Source organism: Schistocerca serialis, chromosome 12 (genome assembly GCF_023864345.2).
Source record: "Schistocerca serialis cubense isolate TAMUIC-IGC-003099 chromosome 12, iqSchSeri2.2, whole genome shotgun sequence".
Classification (NCBI taxonomy): domain Eukaryota; kingdom Metazoa; phylum Arthropoda; class Insecta; order Orthoptera; family Acrididae; genus Schistocerca; species Schistocerca serialis.
This window is the reverse complement of record NC_064649.1, coordinates 111497580-111511093: the sequence shown is the minus strand read 5'-3', so window position 1 is coordinate 111511093 and position 13514 is coordinate 111497580. Positions and strand designations below refer to the sequence as shown.

The 13514-nt window shown below is 42.5% G+C and overlaps 1 pseudogene; it reads left to right on the top strand.

Annotated features, from left to right (window-relative positions):
- The first annotated feature begins 7826 nt into the window (after window positions 1–7826).
- On the top strand, window positions 7827–7944 carry LOC126428632 (5S ribosomal RNA; annotated as a pseudogene).
- Window positions 7945–13514: the final 5570 nt, after the last annotated feature.

Genomic DNA, 13514 nt, shown 5'->3' with positions numbered 1-13514 from the left:
CCCAGTCCCTGAGCGGAGAAAATCTCCGACCCATCCGGGAATCGAACACTGGTCCTTAGCGTTGACATTCTGTCACGCTGACCACTCAGGTATAGAGATGGGGGATCCGCTCTTGAACTAATTCATAGAGTTGAATCTTTCAAAGGAGTGAACAATCAGTGATTCAGAAAAAAGGAACGGTAGCTCCAAACGTTTCCCACGGCAGAGAGAGAGAGAGAGAGAGAGAGAGAGAGAGAGAGAGAGAGAGAGACGGAGCATATCAGCAGCGCCTCTGCTGCTCAGAGCACAGTGCACGCCACACAACACAGCCAGCGCCGGCCTCTGCCCTGCTTCTACCTTGGCTGCCTGCATTGTGCAGTGCCCCATTGGATTTTGTGTTTCACATATGCCGTGCCGTCTCTGTGCGTCGTCTGCCGCGTGCAGTGTCTGGCGCAGCTTAACTTAGCATCACACTCTGTCGGCGATCATTTCAGTCGCACGTCCTGCCCTCTGGGCAGTTGATGCGAGCAACAGGGCAGAGAACCACCTAGTGGATAACATAGGAACTACTTGCAACAACCTGCTCGCAAGGGAACGGACGATTTGTCTCGGAGCGGGTGAGTTCACCGCTCCCCCCACTCTTGGAACTCGCCCGCTCAACGCTCACCCCACCGTCTCGACTCTAGCCAGAGCGTTGAGCAAAGCGACTCAGGTGTCACTCTGCTCTCTGCGGTCTCTGCTCACGCAGTAATACAGCTCGCGGCTCGACCTGCTCGACTCAGCGCCTCTGCATCGGAGTTCGTCCCTACTGGATATTGTTCTTCGTAGTAATACCGCTATGTATATTACGTTATATGTTATGTATACATCAATTGTTTTTATTTTATTTTTATTTGTTTAAACTGATTAGATTAGGTTCCTGAAGACTCCTCTTACTATAGGATTTTTATTATGGACACTCGAATTTTCGCTTTAATTACGAGCGAACTGATAAACGTATCACAAAATGTGATACACCAATATTTTCCTTGTTTTATTCTATATGCAGCACTTTCGTTTTACAGTCAAATTTATATATTTTTTTTCTTATTCTGGTACGGATTTTGCGATTTCAGGCGTCTTCGGAAGGAAACGTTCACTTTAAAAATATATGGCTTGCGATGTATTTGTATGAGGTTAATGAAATTTTAATACATTATAGCCAAATATATTGTTAATGTAAATCTCAAGTTACAACATTTTCCGATCACCCAAAAAACCACGATAGTGCAAAATAAACCAATAATCAAAAACTTTGTCATATCGTGGAAATTTTAATAAACAATACAAAATTCTTACTCATTATCTGTGTTACTTCAAAATAGGATAAAATAAGATCAAAATACAGGTATATTACTTGAATAAACCAAGTTTAAAGGGCAATGTGCCTTCCATTTATTTTCTATTGTAAATGAGTGGTGAGTCATGAAAAAGAGCTAATTCATTTCAGGGAGTGAACAATTCTGATCCAATCTCTGAAAAGAACAGTTTTACCCATCTCTACTCAGGTACTGGGGGCGGACTTTTCTAAGTAGACTGTTCCTGATAGAGACCTGTGATTTGAAATTCATGCAGCGTTTTTTTTAACATTAGAGATCTATCAAATTTTGTTCCTAGGTACTCTGGAGCTTCCCCGAAGGTTGCGATTGAGAAAAGCAATCGGGGGTACTCTGGGCTTCAAGAGATGACAGCTGATCCTTTCACACCAGAAACATCTACATACAAGCCCTTTTTCAGGTCACAGCTAAGCAATGTTTCGTAGATCAATCCAGCACCTGTTCTTTCCAAAGTGTCATATTACGACACAGAAACGTATTTACTATGTTCTTGACACTGTTAGCTTTCACCTCAAACATGCACCTCTCAAGAATATTCGGGATACGTAGACAGATAGGTGTTCAAGCTGCACTGCCGGAAAAAGATGCAACGCCCTCAAGGACGGGACCATATGTGTGCGGGTGCACACATATTCCCCCAACTCTTACAGGACTGCACTGCCGGAAAAAGATGCAACGCCCTCAAGGAAGGGACCATTTGTCTGCAGATGCATACATATTCCCCGAACTCTTACGGGACTTGGTAAGAATGTCTTCCACGTATAATGAGTGTATTGGGGTGGCATACTACGAATGTAGTGTGTATGTAACAACAACTGTACATATAATAATTTTTTCTTCTGATTTTCGATAAATTAGTGTAAGCAATGTTTTGATTTCATTTCTTTTTCTTTTCGTGTCATTATGTTAAAGAAACTGTAAGCAACTTTCGATGTGAATATTAATATTTATGTCAAATTTCAAGCAATGCTATAACAGAATTGAAGTGTAACCCATGTTGAATCTATTGTAATGTGTTTAAAATTGTAATTGTGCGCCTGGTCCATACATAGGCAATGTATTAGGATATGTGGAATGCAAAACCTTTGGTGAATACCCTATCTGTAGGGGAGCGGTAAAAGGTGGAGGCAGGCGGGCGCGGGAAAATACACACGGGCGCTGCACGGCATAACGGGCTCAGCAGAAGTAGTCGGAGTTGGGCATCGGTCTGAGAAACACGCTCTGGATCGAGGAGGCTCTCCTGGAAGACGTAGTTTCATTGAGCCTCGGATGTGCCGTTTCCGACGACTATACAGCATGGAAATATTCCATAGGCACTAAATGGAAAAGGATCGCGACGCTAAGAAGAAGCAAAGTGCCGATACATTAAGAGCCATAGCTGTGATTGTATGTATGCTTTGCGCCTCGCCATCTCGCCGCCCGCCAACCGCCGCATCGACACGAACAGGTTGAAACATTTAGTACTGTATTCGTGTGGACCACTGTTACTTTTGTTCCTGACTGTTCAATAACAACTTAAATTTTACCAGAATTGTCATATCATTTAATTATCCTCATCACTAACCTAGACAGGGTCCTTTCCACATGTTGTGCAATCCGAGTGTCTCGAAATGAAGATTTAAAGTTTATGTTAATAAGAATTACCTGCAGACCTATATATGCTAGAATGATGTTTAAGGAACTTTATTGTTAATGAATATACAAGTAAAGAACATAGGTCTGACAAAGTTGGAAGATAATGTTGAAATTGGTTTAGTAATGAAGTATAATTAATTTGAGACAAAAATAATGGTAGTTAAATAAGCAAGAAATAAGACAAAAAGAGTAGTAATTCATATATTGGAAACCTAGAGTGCTTAATGAGTTCAATAGTCAAAGAATTTCAATACAGTAACAATTACAGTTTCAGGGTCCCCACCCCCCCTTTTCTTTTCTATTCATTTAAATTCTGAAGTGTACTGAACTGATTTGACCAGCAAAGTTAAAGTCAATATAAAACCTAAATTTATCAGTGTTTTACCCTTCTTAAAATTGACATTGTATGTGCGTTTCAAAAGTGCTATTTCTAGGGTAACCTATGCCCGATTTCAGTCAGATCAATAGACAAAACGCAGTTTGTAGTAATCATTATAGTGTAATGTTGTGTATTTATAGCTTGTCCAAATTAGTACAGAAAGGGAAAATATTAGTTCAGTAGATTTTTCTGGTTCTAAAATTTACCATATAATGCAGTATTACTACGTGTTGTTATGCTTGTACGTACATCCACTTGTACAAGGAAAAAACTCACTTAATGCCTAATTAGGCTGGCGACCGTATTATTAACAATTGGTAGCATCTGCTGTGTATGTTTCTTGCCCGTCCTAACGTGTAGTTGCACTTTAGACTTGCTTGACGTATCATTGTTGTTACTGAGTGGGTGTAAGTCTGATTTTGCCTCCATTCAGGTACACGCGGTCGACATATTTACTAAAATCCTTTCTTATACAGGCTTTAAAGAGTTAACATACGCCCGAACGTAGACGCTACATGTGGACGTACAAGGTGAGAATTTGGATCTCGCGGGAGGCGTGGCCGAGATAGTCCCTGCAGTCGCACTATCCTCTATGCCCTTGGTGGCGCAAATACCGGCACGGTAGCTCAGCGTGTTCGGTCGGAGAGCTGGTTGGTCTCTGTAATAAAAAACTGATTGGAACGATCACCAAATGAACTTGACCGGTTGTCATGTGACATCCGCAACAACCCAACACAACGACTGAAAACGATCAAGACGCAAAAAAAAGATGGATAGAGCGTCTGCCATGTAATCAGGAAATCCCGGGTTCGAGTCCCGGCCGGGGCACACATTTTCACCTGACGCCGTTAATATATATCAACGCCCGTCAGCAGCTGAAGGTATTAACATGATTCTAATTTCATTTTACTGACAAGTGAAGTGACAGGTCGTTCATCGTTATTGGAGTAAATGAGGACAAATTCAGATCAAATGAAACACACATGGCACAGTAAAGAGTGCTCAAACGGTCGCATTGATATATAACGTTTGCGGCCCGTGTGGCCGAGCGGTTCTAGGCGCTTCAGTCCGCAACAGCATTGCTGCTCCGGTCGCAGGTTCGAATCCCTGCCTCGGACATGCATGTGTGTGTTATGTTCTTGGGTTAGTTAGCTTTAAGTAGTTCTAAGTTCTAGGGGACTGATGACCTCAGATGTTAAGTCCCATAGTGGTTGGTTGGTTGTTTCGGGAAGGAGACCAGACAGCGTGGTCATCGGTCTCATCGGATTAGGGAAGGATGGGGAAGGAAGTCGGCCGTGCTCTTTCAGAGGAACCATCCCGCCTGGAGTGATTTAGGGAAATCACGGAAAACCTAAATCAGGATGGCCGGACGCGGGATTGAACCGTCGTCCTCCCGATTGTGACTCGAAGTCCCATAGTGCTCAGAGCCATTTGAACCATATACAGCGTTTCCTCCTCTGGTGGCAACGCAGGGCTGTAATCCCGTATGCAAACGACCATACAGATACACCGTGGTATGCCGGGCCGGGTACCAGCGCGGTCTTAGACACCTTGCCACGGTTCGCGCCGCTCTGCCCCGTTGGAGGTTCGAGTCCACCCTCGGGCATGGGTGTATGTGTCAGCGTAAGTTAACTGAAGTTAGAGTAAATGAAATTCTTTTGCGTATGTGACCGCATTGTCAACTATAAAATTCCGTTTCGGCGACTATTTCAAGACGCCTTCCTCAGTGTGTATTGCTAACTGCTGAATGAACGCTAGTTTGATTACTTATATACTGTGGATGAGTGCTGTCATTGCATATGAGGGTTAGGAGGGAGGGTGTTAGTAATTCTGTTATTGGCGTTTGCATTGCGTCTTGTCAAGTGGTTCGAGAGTTGCAAGCGTGTGAAACCAATAGAAAGGGCACCAAATTAAGAATCCAATGGGAATTCCCATGTTGAATGCAGAGGAGATAGCAGGTAAGTGGAAAGAGATTGAATGCTTCTACGAGTAAGAAGATTTGATAGAAGAAGAAACAGGAGGCGATCTAGGAGAGACAGGGGATCCAGTATCAGAACTAGAATTTAAGTAAGCTTTTGAGGAATTAAAATCAAATAAGGCAGAAGGAATAGATACGAGGGTGGGTCAAATGAAAACCTTAAAAATTTCTTTAAATATTATTTACTGTGCAGAAGTTGTACAAAGCTGTATCATTTTTCAACATAATCTCCCCCACGCTCGATGGAAGTGCTCCAGCGCTTGCAAAGTGCATAAATTCCTTCAGAATAAAATTCTTTTCGTAGTCCGCGCAATCACTCATGCACCGCGTGGCGTACCTCGTTATCAGAACGGAACTTCTTTCCTCTCATTACGTCTTTGAGTGGTCCAAACATATGGAAATCATTTGGGGCAAGATCTGGTGAGAATGGTGGATGAGGAAGACACTGAAAATTCAGGTCTGTGATTGTTTCAACTGTTGTACGGGCAGTGTGGGGGCCTTGTAGTGTCATGTTGCAAAAGGACACCTGCTGGCAGGATTTGATTGCAGGCCGCAGATGATTTTTTAGGAGATCTGTGTGTGATGTACTGGTGACAGTGGTCCCTCTAGGCATGTAATGCTCCAAAATGACGCCTTTTTCGTCCCAAAAGAGAGTCAGCATAACCTTCCCTGCTGATGGTTTTGTTCGAAACTTCTTTGCTTTTGGTGATGAGGAATGGCGCCATTCCTTGCTCGCTCTCTTCGCTTCCGGTTGGTGAAAGTGAACCCAGGTCTCGCCCCAGTAAAAATTATTGGAAGGAAGCCATCACCTTCTCGTTCAAAGCACCGAAGAAGTTCTTCACAAGCATCAACACGTCGTTCTCTCATTTCAGGAGTCAGTTGCCGTGGCACCCACCTTGCAGACACTTTATCAAACTCTAGCACTTCACGCACAATGTGGTGTGCTGACCCATGACTAATCTGTAAACATGCTGCAATGTCATTCAGTGTCACTCGTCGGTTTTGCTTCACTATGGCTTCAACTGCTGCAATGTTCTGTGGAATCACAACTCGTTGTGCCTGACCTGGACGAGGAGCATCTTCCACTGAAGTCACACCATTTGCGAACTTCCTACTCCATTCGTAGACTTGCTGCTGTGACAAACATGCATCACCGTACTGAACCTTCATTCGTCGATGAATTTCAACAGGTTTGACACCTTGACTACGCAAAAACCGAATAAGAGAACGCTATTCTTCCGTGGTGCAAGTCACAAGTGAGGCGGCCATCTTTACACTGATACTGCGACGGTATGTGTGCATCTGAGCTATGCTGCCACCTACAGGCCATTCTGCACGCTGTTTGTAGTACGCTTACCAACTTACAAGATAACGGCGCGAAATTTCTATTCGTTATTACAAATTTAAGGTTTTCATTTGACTCACCCTCTTAACATTCCATAAAAATTTTTAAAATCATAGGGGAAGTGATACCACGTTGCTGTGAGGAATATATGAGCCTGGCGACATACCATCTGACTTCTGGAAAAATATCGTCCACACAAACTCGCAGACTGCATGAGCTGGCAAGTGGAGAATTATTGCACAATCAGCTTAACAGCTCATGCATCCAAGTTACTGACGACAACAACGTGCGTAAGAATGGACAAGGGAACTGAGTACGTTTAAGATGACTATCAATTTGGCTTTAGGAAAATTAAAGGCAACAGAGAGGCATTTCTGACATTGCGGTTGATAATGGAAGCAAGCACTACGTCTGCAGGCCACATGTAGCCCATCCGAACCATCCGACCGCCGTGTCATCCTCACAGAGGATGGGGATAGGCGGGGCGTGGGGTCAGCACACCGCTCTCCCGGTCGTTATGATGGTTTTATTGGACCGGAGCCGCCACTATTCGGTCGAGTAGCTCCTCAATTGGCGTCACGAGGCTGAGCGCACCCCTAAAATGGCAATAGCGCATGGCGGCCTGGATGGTCACCCATCTAAGTGCCGTCCGAGCCCAACAGGGCTTAACTTCGGTGATTTCACGTGAACCGGTGTATCCACTACGTCAAGGCCGTTGCCCGCAATTGAAGCAAGACTAAAGGAAAATTAAGAGACGCTGCTGGGATTTCTCGACCTGGAGAAAAAGTTCGACAATGTAAAATGGTGCAGGATGTTGGAAATACTGAGAAAAATAGCGGTAAGCTGTAGGAAGAGACAGGTAATATACCACATGTAAAAGAGCCAAGAGGGAATAGTAAGAGTGGACGACCAAGAACGAAATGCTCCGATTGAAAAGGGTGTAAGACAGGAATGTACTCTTTCATCCCTACTGTTCAATCAGCACATCGAAGAAACAACGATGGGAAAAAAAAGAAGGGTTTAGAAATGGAATTAAAATTCAAAGTGAAAGGATATCAGTGGTACGATTCGTTGAGGACATTGCTATCCTGAATGCAAGGGAAGAACAATTAAATGATCTGCTGAACGAAATGGGGCAACGGCCTTGCCACAGTGGCTACACCGGTTCCCGTGAGATCACAGAAGTTAAGCGCTGTCGGGCGTGGCCGGCACTTGGATGGGTGACCATCCAGGTCGCCATGCGCTGTTGCCATTTTTCGGGGTGCACTCAGCCTCGTGATGCCAACTGAGGAGCTACTCGACCGAATATTAGCGGCTCCGGTCAAAGAAAACCATCATGACGACCGGGAGAGCGGTGTGCTGACCCCACGCACCTCCTATCCGCATCCTCCTCTGAGGATGACACGGCGGTCGGATGGTCCCGGTAGGCCACTCGTGGCCTGAAGACGGTGTGCTTCTTGTTAGAGCTGAAGGGAATGGGTAGTCTAATGAGTACAGATTATGGATTGAGAGTAAATCAAAGAAAGGCGGAAGTAACGAGAAGCAGCAGAAATGAGAACAGTGAGGAACTCAACATCAGGATTGATGGTCACGAAGTAGATGAAGTTAAGGAATTCTTCTGCATAGGCGGCAAAATAACCAATGATGTAATAATGAACGGAGCAGCAAAAAATTGAGAACGTAGGTTGCAAGTGCTGCCCTGAGATGAAGAGCCTGGTACAGCAGAGGAATTCGTGGTGGGCCGCATAAAAAAAATGAAAGAAAAAAAAAACGCATGTTTTCATGACACTTATGCTGTATACAACTGTCCTCTATAGTTGTGACGAGATTACCGATATACAAATGCAAGATCTACGGTAGAGACCCGCTTTACGCAAATCGTTATCTTTATTTACAGACCCTTAAAGTGCCCTAATCTTAGATGTTGATCGAAAATCACTTTTCCCACCGCTTCCGCAGATTACGGCCAACCCTGTTGGAAATGATACTTGCCTAAGGGTAAAAGGTAGTACACTTTAGTACCACCTCATTATTTTCATCACCTCACTAGACTGATAGTTGGTCGATAGCGCAATGCACGTATGGTCTGTCTATCACGATAACCATTGTGGGGAAGGGTAACTTCAGTGCGGTCTGGCTCTGCTGACAAATTCGCAGAGTGTGGGATGACGTGGGCCCTAGGATGGAAGGTACGAAATGTTCCTGTGTGCTTAGTCAGATGCTGTCAACAAATAGCCAGAACCGTAAAATGAAGGCTTTCACGACCGGACGTTTCAGCTGCTGAGAATTCTTCCGAGTTGTATGGCCGTAGTCCATGGAACTCTTCTATCCCCGACGTTTCCTTAGGTTAGTTTCCAAAGGTTCACTGCGGTACAAGACCCTGCTGGTTTCGATTCGAATTGCAGTTGCAGTTTCTCTGGTGAGGGTTCGTATCCCTGCTTCTACGTTATCCACGTCTGTATAGAGAAGCCACCGAAATACCGGGTGATCAAAAAGTCATTATGAGTTTGAAAACTAGATGAATCACGGAATAATGTAGATAGAGAGGTGTAAATTGACACACGTGCTTCGAATGACATGGAGTTTTATTAGAACCCAAAAAATACAAAAGTTCAGAAAATGTCCGACAGATGGCGCTTCATCTGATCAGAATAGCAATAAGTAGCATAACAAAGTAAGACAAAGCAAAGATGACGTTCTTTATAGGAAATGCTCAATATGTCCACCATCATTCCTCAACAGTAGCTGTAGTCGAGGAATAATGTTGTGAACAGCACTGTAAAGCATGTTCGGAGTTATGATGAAGCATTGGCGTCGGATGTTGTCTTTCAGCATCCGTAGAGATGTCGGTCGATCATGATACACTTGCGACTTCAGGTAACCCCAAAGCCAATAATCACATGGACTGAGGTCTGGGGACCTGGGAGGCCAAGCATGACGAAAGTGGCGGCTGAGCACACGATCATCACCAAACGACGCGCGCAAGAGATCTTTCACGTGTCTAGCAATACTTTTTTTTGGTCTAATAAAACCCCATGTCATTCCAAGCATGTGTGTCAATTTTTACCTCTCTATCTACATTATTCCGTGATTTATTAAGTTTTCAAATTTATACTGACTTTTGATCACCCGGCATATAAACTTGGGGATAATTTTAACAGAAAAGAAGAAGCCATGACACTCAGCGATATATAGACAGTGACGCTACAGAATGGATGAGAAGTTTTTATTTTGACGTATTATGATCGATAGTTATATTTTATCTTTGACGATGTCTATCTCCGCTATCGCGTGAAATAAAGACCACGCCCACTTTCCACAGTATTTAGACCGTTCTTCGACGTCTGACTCGTCAGTCGGCAAGACTCAGTACAAGCAGAAGTACCTCCCAAGATGTCCAACTCAGCCTTAGACGAAACGTCAGGGATAGAAAAGTTCCTTGGACCACGGCCATACAACCTGGAAGAGTTCTCAGCAGCTAACAGCCAAAAGGCAGAAATCAGTGTGAGTTGGTTCCCCTTAAACTTCATGTCCGAACGTACAAACGTTCTTCCTCCTGATCAAAAGGCCAAGAAACGCAGGGGAGTCACGCTTCCTACCGCCATAGTGATTGGAGGATCCGCGTGTACAGATTGAAAAATTCTGTAATGTCTTTGGGATTAAGCTGGAAAGTGACCTTATAAAGAGAGATCTGCATTTTCATGTACATCTACATGACTGCTCTGCAATTAATACTTTAGTCACTGGCAGAGGTTTCGCTGAACCACTTCGAAACCATTTCTCTACAGTTTAAGTCTCTAACAGCGCGCGAGAAAAACGAACAAGTAATTTTTTCTGTGTGACCTTTTATTCCCTTGTTTTAGCACTAGCTGGGATACCCGCTTTCGCTCAGGGAGTTGATATGAGATCATGTGGTAGCTGGAATAAAATGATAAACATTTAAGCATAAGAGGTAAAAAAATTTATTGAAAAAATACACTAATTACTTACAATACTTTTTAAGTACAAGAATTAAAATTTATTGTTGGAAACATATTTTAACTATTTGTAATAGTTGTTTATAAACAATAATTTTTATTTTGTTATTCGGGTATATATACATAAATTTTGCGAATTTCCTACTCAAGAGAAATCTACGTATAGTTAACGATGAGAGAAAACAGTAGTCTTTGAGGTTGATTCCACCATGTTTTAAAGTTTGTCGTTGCGCTTTGTTAATTGTAAAACTGCAGGGTAATTTAATTGGAAACTTCAGTCTTTTAAAATGGAATGGCAGTTCAATAGAAATCAGTGGTAACCTGGAGATAAATAGTGTGTGTCCTTTGTTCTTTCCCGTCATAAGTTCGGCTTCGTTGAGGTTATTCGACAGCTGTTTGACGATCATTGTTGTTCTACTACATACCTCTTGTGACTCGAGATTTCTGACTTTAAACTGGAAGGCAGTGCAATGCCATTACTGGTACTTGCAAAGAGTTTAGAAATTCCGTAGAGAAATTCACATTTTCGTCAACGTTTACCATCGTATATCCTCTCTTCACCGGCAATTTTCTTTTGATCATTTTAAGTTAGGCTTTACCGTGGCTGTTATTGACATTAGCTGAAACAAGTTTACTGATACCAGTCACTGTTTATTTATCTCCACAATGCGTTTCAAAGATTTAAACCTCCATCATCATGTGTGTGTGTGTGTGTGTGTGTGTGTGTGTGTGTGTGTGTGTGTGTGTGTGTGTGTGTGTGTGTGTTGTTTTACAATATTTTTTTCCTTTTTGGAGCAACTTACCGCACTGTCTAGTGGAGAAACAAAACACTCCTTCAGAACGTGGTTTGGGTTTCTTTTGAAAAAAAACTAAACCTATATCCAACGGTAAAAATAAACTAATTGAAACAGAGGTGTCACAATTCGTAACACATCACATGGGTACAATCATATTTCGTAAACAAATATGGCATCTGGAAACTATTAGGTGCAAGGATCATATAGCAGAAGAAAAACACTATCACAAAGTACAAAGAATATACATAATAACAACAATATTACAGAAGAGAAACATTATCATACAGTATAAAAAAATACACATCATAACAACAATATTACAGAATAAGTATTAAAGGAATTTGGAGATATTTCTTTTCAGATGTTGGATACATACGATGTAATAAAACATATATCCGATTTTGTCAAGTTTATATAGCTTTATATTCGTTTATATAATCAGGTGAAACATTGCAAACTTTAAGTGCAATAATTATGTTGCTTACAGTGGTAAGATTATACATACATAACAATTTTGGTTGGGATTTACAGATAGCAAAGGTTGGATGCAGAGAGAGAGGAAGAGAAAGAAAAAGTGAGAGATAGAGAGGGACAGAGTGGAAGGAGTGCCTGAATGAGAGCAAAGTTTCCAAATCAGGGGGTCCTTAGGATTATATCTGTTACATGTAATAACTGCCTAAAGGATGGTGTAATATATTGGTTAATGCTGTAAAATATGCAAACGGATGCATATTTTCAAGCATTAACGACTAGACATTGCCATTATTTCCTCCAAATATCGTAACACAACACACACACACACACACACACACACACACACACACACACACACACACGCCACACATGACGTAGTAACAAATGCAAGAGGGCGTCGTGGAGATAAACAAACAGTGACTGGTGACAGTAAACTTGTTGTTTGATTTAATTTTGTTTTGAATAGTAAAGCAGATATTGTGGACTATATTATTTTTAGTTACGAAAATTGCCCTTCCAAGTGCCCAATCTGGATTGGTATAGTTATGAGTAATGTTTGGATAAATTTGGTCGATGAGTTTGTTTCCAGAAGTGACTGCGCTGGAAAAAGCACCGTTACGTCTAATGAGCTCGGTCGCCTGGTCGGTAGTATATGTGCCTTCGCCTATTTGTAGAGGCTGTTGAGCAAAATGTGCTATTGCTTCGTCTTTCGATAGTTCAACTCTCGTATTTTTTGTTAGTCGCGACATTTGCATGCGTGGCCACAGACTTGATTTTGTTTAAGCATGCATTGATCTCATCTGGTGGTGCTGAACTGGAGATAACTGGAAGTGTTTGTCGAAAATCTCCTGAGAGTATGAGTAGAGTTCCTCCCATCACTTCGGAGTTTTCTCGCAAGTCTTGTAAGGTTTTGTCCACGGCTTCGAAACATTTTTGTGGGCTGTCGTGCATTCGTCCCTGTGGTGTGCGTATTGTAAGACCTTCGGTACACACACCATCATATTATTTGACTTGTCGCTCTAACGAAGTAGGCGAGTGTCAGCAATATGTCTCTTGGTCTTATCGTGGCGTGTTTATCTTCTGCCTTTAGGTCAGACGATAGAAATGCCACTTGCACGCTTAGAGTAGCAGATTGACGGTGACCAACTTTGAACAGAACTTGATTAATTTTCACACACATTTATTAAAATAATAAAAAATATAGACATTACGTAACTTGATTCTGGATGCTGTTTACAACTGACAATCAGAAGTTCCTTTAGTCTTAGTACGTTAAACTTATTCTCACATATCTCTGATACTTGACAAAGTGTCTATTCATTTATCTTCATGGCTATGTACAGGAATATGATAATCTTATTAGGCGCTGACTGAAACTTGACTACAGACTAATGCAGACTGACTAATTGGAGGTCTGTACACTCATTATAATACCTCACACGTTTCAGGTATCACTGCGCGAGTGTGATCCGCGAGGAGAAAAGGTTCTAAGTTAGCAGCAATCTCATTGGCTGCGTTACATATTAATACGCGGATCGACGGAAGCAGAATTTGGTCCGTCTCTAAGGCAGCGC